Source organism: Ictidomys tridecemlineatus, chromosome 3 (assembly GCF_052094955.1).
Source record: "Ictidomys tridecemlineatus isolate mIctTri1 chromosome 3, mIctTri1.hap1, whole genome shotgun sequence".
NCBI lineage: Eukaryota > Metazoa > Chordata > Mammalia > Rodentia > Sciuridae > Ictidomys > Ictidomys tridecemlineatus.
In genome coordinates, this window is record NC_135479.1 from 44,863,577 (window position 1) to 44,870,199 (window position 6,623).

Below are 6,623 nucleotides of genomic sequence, written 5' to 3' on the forward strand. Positions count from 1 at the left end.
AAGGGATGATAAATTCAGCTTGGAATAAGGTGCTTTTAGGACTTCTAAATAGAGACATCTATCCAGAAAGACCTGACAGTGTTTTCTATATTTGCTTATTATCCAACTTTTAAAAGGGAAGGATAGGAAATGCTGATAGTTGAGGAGTCAGGGAACTAGAAGCCTCCCTGGAATTGAAGAGCAAGGACAATGGAAAAACAAGAACAGAAATGGAAGGCTAGTGGTAGAAGTCAGAGAGTAGGGCATTTAGTATTCAAGGAGTGTAATAGTACTGGATAATGGACTTTAGAATGGTCTAAGAGGGCTGGGGCGGGGGATCAGTGGTAGAGCACTTGCCTAGCATGTGTGAGGCACGGAGTTCAATTCTCACCACTGCATATAAATAAATGAATAAAATAAAGGTCCATCAACAACTAAAAATATACTTAAAAATAATTTTTTAAAAAAAGAATGGTCCGGACTAGGGATGTGGCTCAAATGGTAGCGCGCCCGCCTGGCATGCGTGCGGCCTGGGTTCGATCCTCAGCACCACATACAGACAAAGATGCTGTGTCCGCCAAATACTGAAAAATAAATATTAAAGTTCTCTCTCTCTCTCTCCCTCTTTCTCCCTCTTTCTTTAAAAAAAAAAAAAAAAGAATGGTCCAAGAAAATGAGAGAGCCAAGCCAGGGGCCATGGCACATGGCCCACATTCCCAGCAAAATTCAGGAAGCTGAGGGAGAAGGATCACAAATTTGAGACCAGCATGGGCAATTTAGCAAACCTGTCCAAAATTAAAAATCAAATGGATTGGGATATAGCTTAGTGTTAGAGTATACCAGTGTGCAATCCAAAGTAACACACACACACAAAAGAAATGAGATGTTGGGGAAATAGTTGGTTCTCACCCTATGATAAGCAGACTCTGGGGTGATATAATGATGACAGTAAAGGATGACTATGACCGTAACAGGATTGCAAGAGTTTCCAAGATGGAGTAAAGTACAAAATTATGGGTTTGTATGGCCAAGAAATAGAAAGCCCAGAACAGTTTAAGGATACCAACAAAAAGAGGAGAGGTGATAAGGACTTACATTCCTGGTAAAGATGACAGGAATGTGGGCTATAAATGCGCTGGCTGGCCCCAGCTGTCCTGATATGGATTGCTTATGCTTTGAAGGGAATTCTGTTCCTTTGCAGGAAAGAGCAACACTCCTGTGCAGGAGTTGATAGGTTTACCTAATAAAAATACAGGGTGCCAAGTTAAATTTTAAATTAAATGGATTGGGGTGTGGCTTTAGGATATTACATGAGACACCTATACAAAAAATTATTCTTGGTTACTTGAGATGCCTACAAAGCTTCGGCACCATTGTGGTAATTACAGCCTGCCAGTTGGTTAAATTCTTACGTGTCCATTTCAATTCCTTCTATAAATCTGAGTAGAATTGTTGTAACTATTGGCCCTTAATACTCAATAGTTGTACAGTTTATTTCTTGCTAACTAGTCACAAGCTGGACAAGCCCTTCTCTATGCAGTCTTTTAGGGCTCCAGTGAATAGAGACTGCCCTGGGTGTTATCAATTGTGGGGATTTCTACAGGCCAGTCCTGGGAGTGGTGAAGGCAACTCTGTACATAGTCCATTGGCAGGAACACAGTCCCATAGCAGTATATGATAGCAGGGAAGTATGGGAAATGTAGTTGAGCAGTGTGCAAAATGAATTTGTGTTTAGGCTACTGGGGATATAATTCAGTTGGTAGAGTGCTGGCTTTGCATGCACAAGGCCCTGGGTTCAATCCCCAGCCCCACCAAAAAAAAAAAAAAAAAAGACTTCCCTTTATCATATGGCAGAGCCTATGCTAAGGAACAAGCAACTAGGTAGTTCAGACATTAACCTAATCCCACAGGCATGCCTGAGAACTGAGAAACTGGGGCAACTTTAGATTCAAAAGAAAAAGTGAAAGTAGAAAAGGCACTTTGATTCTAGTGGAAGAAAAGAAATGAGCAAAGAATGTAAATAAATAATTTCCTCTTGTTATACTTATTTTTGTGGGGTGGTGGTGGAATTGAACCCAGGGATACTTTTGAGTTGCTGGAATTACATGGGATTACAGGCATGTACACGATGCTCATGCCCAGATATACTTTTTTCTTTTTTTTTTTTTTTTTGTTACCTGCCTCCTAAAAGGACTTGTCCCCAAACTCATGAAGTGCATTTTATTTTGAATCCACATTGACATTAGGATGGGGACAGAACCTTAATCATTAAGCACAGAGATAATTCACAGGGACCCTGCCCTTGTTAACTGCTTTCTTTCTTTTTTGGTACTGGGGATTGAACCCAGGGATACTTAACCACTAAGCCATATCCCCATACTTTTTTATTTTGAGATAGTGCCTCAATAAAGTGCTGAGGCTAGCTTCAAACTTGTGATCCTCCTATGTCAGATTCCTGAGTTGCTGGGATTATAGGCATGTGCCGCCACATCTGGCAGAATTCATATTTTTGCAACAGAAAAGACCTTCCTTATTGGGGTTTACTCTAACTAATATTAAAATGATCCTAGTATTTGAATATACATAAGACCAGAGATGCTAGGGAAAGTGGCTGAGAGGTGTGTCCTGCTGGGTTCCTATTTCCCAGCACCATACCATGTTAAAGAAAACAGTATTCATTTAACACTATTTCTTGTTTGCTGAGGTAGGCTCTGTGCTGGGCTCTGGAGATATAATGAGTAAAATTAGATGTTGCTGTTGCCTCGCTGGAGTTATAGTTGAATAGAAGAGCTAGAATTAAATAATCATGGAAATACATGATTAAATTCTGTAATGAACATCATGAAGGTAATGTGATGTTTATAAGTGGGATTCAGACATTTCTAATGAAGTGTCATTCAAGTTGTAACCAAGAGAATAAGAGGAAAATAGAAAAAAGGGAGGTATTTTTTGGAATGGGAAAGAGTTTTCCAGTCTGAGAAACTGAAGGAAAAAACCTGCCAGAAACTCAGAGAATCTAACAATTGACTGAAAGAAAAAAAAAAATGTCAACACAGAGAAGTAGGACATTTTAGAGAACACAGATGGTTTCTTATGATCAACAGGTTGAAATAAGGGAGTGCCATGATCAAATAGGCTTGTAAAAGATTATACTGGTTACTCTGTAATGAACCACTTGAGGAAAGAGGATAAGTCTGCTTGTAGAAAGATTATCCTGGTTACTCTGTAATGAACTACTTGGGGAAAGAGGATAAGGAAGAAGATTGTTACAGTAGTCCAGAGAAAAGATGGCAGCTATTTGGATGGTGGTAAGAGAGGCATAAAAATGAGTGACAGAGAATATTTTGGAGGTGGAGCTGACAGGACTTGGAGACGAGCTGGACTTGGGGGAGAAGGAAGTCTATAAGTAGCCAGCCAAGTAGAACAATGAAGCACAATAATCAAAGCTAATATTTGCTGAGTGCCATGTACAGTTGTGCACTATACAAGGAGGATCAGCTGAAGTGACAAGGTTTGAAATCCAAACCAGTGGGCATGGTTGCATGTACTTGTAATCCTATTAATTTGGGAGGATGAGGTAGGAGGATCAAAAGTTCAAAGCCAGCCTCATCAACTTAGTGAGGTCCTAAGCAAATAAGCGAGACTCTGTCTCAAAATAAAAAATAAAAAGGGTTGCAGATGGGCTGGGGATGTGGCTCAAGCAGTAGCGCGCTCGCCTGGCATGCGTGCGGCCCAGGTTCGATCCTCAGCACCACATACCAACAAAGATGTTGTGTCTGCCAAAAACTGAAAAATAAATATCAAAAGTTCTCTCTCTCTCTCTCTCCTCTTTAAAAAAAAAAAAAAAAAAAAAAAGGGTTGCAGATGTGACTCAGTGTTTAAGTGCCCCTGGGTTCAATCCTTGATACCGGTACCAAAGAGAGAGAGAAACCCAAATCACAATCTTGCCTGCCTTTGTGATGCCCTGAAACAGGCCAAACATTTACTTTTGTAAAGCCACCAGAGGCTGGAGGGGGGCAGATTAAAGATGTGGGTTTTGTCCCATCTTTCAGAATGTAAGATTCACAAGGGCAGTCTATTCCATAGGATCTACCACACTTAGGATGTTATAATTTGATAAAATTCCTGTTTGATGAAGTACCCAGTCAGCCCTGATAGCCAACAAAAGATGGAGTCAAAGCCTCCTGGTAATAAAGGATGTTTTGGGTTTTTTTTTCCCCAGTACCAGAGATTGAAACCCAGGGGCTTGCACATGATAGGCAAGTACCCTACTACTATGCTACATCTCCAGCCTTATATTTTGAGAGAGGATGTCACTATGTTGCCCAGGTTGCCTCTAAATTGCAATATTCCTGCCTCAATGACAGAATGCCTGCTAAGCATGCCATAAAACCCTGGGTTTGATCTCCGACACCACAGGGAAAAGATTTTTTAAAAGATAATGTTAGGGGCTGGGACTGTAGCTCAGTGGTAAAGCACTTGCCTCACACATATGAGGTACTGGGTTCAATCCTCAGCACCACATAAAAATAAATACATAAAGGTATTATGTCCAACTACAACTACAAAAAATAAAAAAAAAATTTTAAAAATACTTAGTGCTTACTAGTCCAGGATTCAAATCAAGAATCAAGTGAATCAGGCCAACCATAGAAACACTAAAAACATTCCATTGACCAAAGGCCAGATGGATGTGCATTATTCCTGCTAGTTTTCCTTCTGTATTCCTGGAGGATTCTTTAGCACTATTTTTCCTTTTTGCAGTATAGGAAAATGAACCCAGAGCCTCGCACATGTTAAGCAGCTGCTCTGCCACTGAGTTACACAGCCAGCCCAGCAGGGATCTTTTTTTTTTTTTCCCTAATCTTTTTAGTTGTAGATGGACACAATACCTTTTACTTATTTATTTTTATGTGGTGCTAAGGATCAAACCCAGTACCTCACACATGTGAGGCAAGAACTCTGCCACTGAGCCACAATCCTAGCCTCAACAGCAGGGATCTTTTTGAATCTCAGTTCTTGTTGGCTCCCCGCGCCCCCTCCCATCTTTTCACTTTGTTTTTCTTCAGAACATGGGTGGCAGCAGAGCTCCAAATTCTTAGCCTCCTCCACCCCAAACTTTGGATTATTTTTTTTCTAGTAGAGGCATTTTCTCTCTTCACATCTTCAAGAGGTATAAAATGTAACCTGAAGGCCAGGGTCATAAAATGTGAGCTGACATGAGCACTCTACTCTAAAGGAACCCAACATTCAACATATTAAACAAGATTTTGGCAGGGTTTTTTTTTTTTTTTTTTGGTCATACTGGGGATTGAACTCAAGGGGTGCTTTAACATCTTTTTTTATTTTTTTGAGACAGGGGGTTCCTAAATTAATGAAGTTGGCCTCAAAATTTGAGATACTCCTGCTCAGCCTCCTGAGTCACACCTGGCTGATAGTACCTTTATTATTGACAAAAAATTGAAGCATACCTAGATGGTATATACCTACAGAATCAGTGTGCAGTAGTGCATACCTATAATTCCAGCAATTCAGGAGGCAAAGGCAGGAAAATCCCAAGTATGAGGCTAGCCTCAACAACTTAATGAGACCCTGTCTCAAAATAAAATATAAAATGGACTAGGGATGTAGCTCAGTGGAAGAGTGCTTGCACTAGGCCCTGGGTTCAATCCCTACCCTCACACATAAATTAAACATACTTAAATCTAAACTTAGAGGATCCTCTTAGAGGAATTGCCTTTACCTCTGGGTTGACATAGTGCTATTTCTATGCAGTAACTCGATGTTCTGTTTTAAGTCTAACATAGAATACTGCATAAGTAATAGGCAAAATTTGTCCTTATTTTAAAATATCACCAACAGGTCACAAAAAGGTTGATCTAAAAGTCAACCTTTTAGGTATACAGATGTACACATTTTGTGTTTCTGTATACATGTTTTGAGAAGAATGGCAAAAATATACATTAATGTTTAATCTACTTTTTTTTAAGAGAGAATTTTTTACCATTTTTTTAGTTTTCAGCGGACACAACATCTTTGTATGTGGTGCTGAGGATCGAACCCCGGGCAGCACGCATGCCAGGCGAGTGTGCTACCGCTTGAGCCACATTCCCAGCCCCTAATCTACTTTTTTGTTATTTCCTATATTACCTATCCTGAGCATGTATTACATAAAAAAGAAGAAATTAGATATCTACACTAATATTTTAAAGACATGATATTTAACACCAAATTTCTCTTTTGCTCTAAAAAGCCCCCTAACATCCTTATTTTCTTAAGTCCACACATATCCATACCTGGACAAATATGATGTTCTTTGTACAACAGTCCAGTTTCTAGATCTTTATATATATGATCCCTTTTATGCTCCCTTTGAATCAGTATTTCACAATTTCTGGAAACCCTTTAAACCCATCATCAATGATTAATCCAATTTTGGGGGCAAGGGGTACTAGGGATTGATTCTGGGGGAAACTTAACTACTGAGCAACATCCCCAGTCCTCTTTACATTTTGAGACAGGGTCTCACAGTGCTTAGGGTCTCCCTTAGTTGCTGACGCTGACTTTGAAATCTCAATCCTCCTGCCTCAGCCTCCGGAGATGCTGGGATCATAGGCTTAGACTACAGCATCTAGTTTAATCCT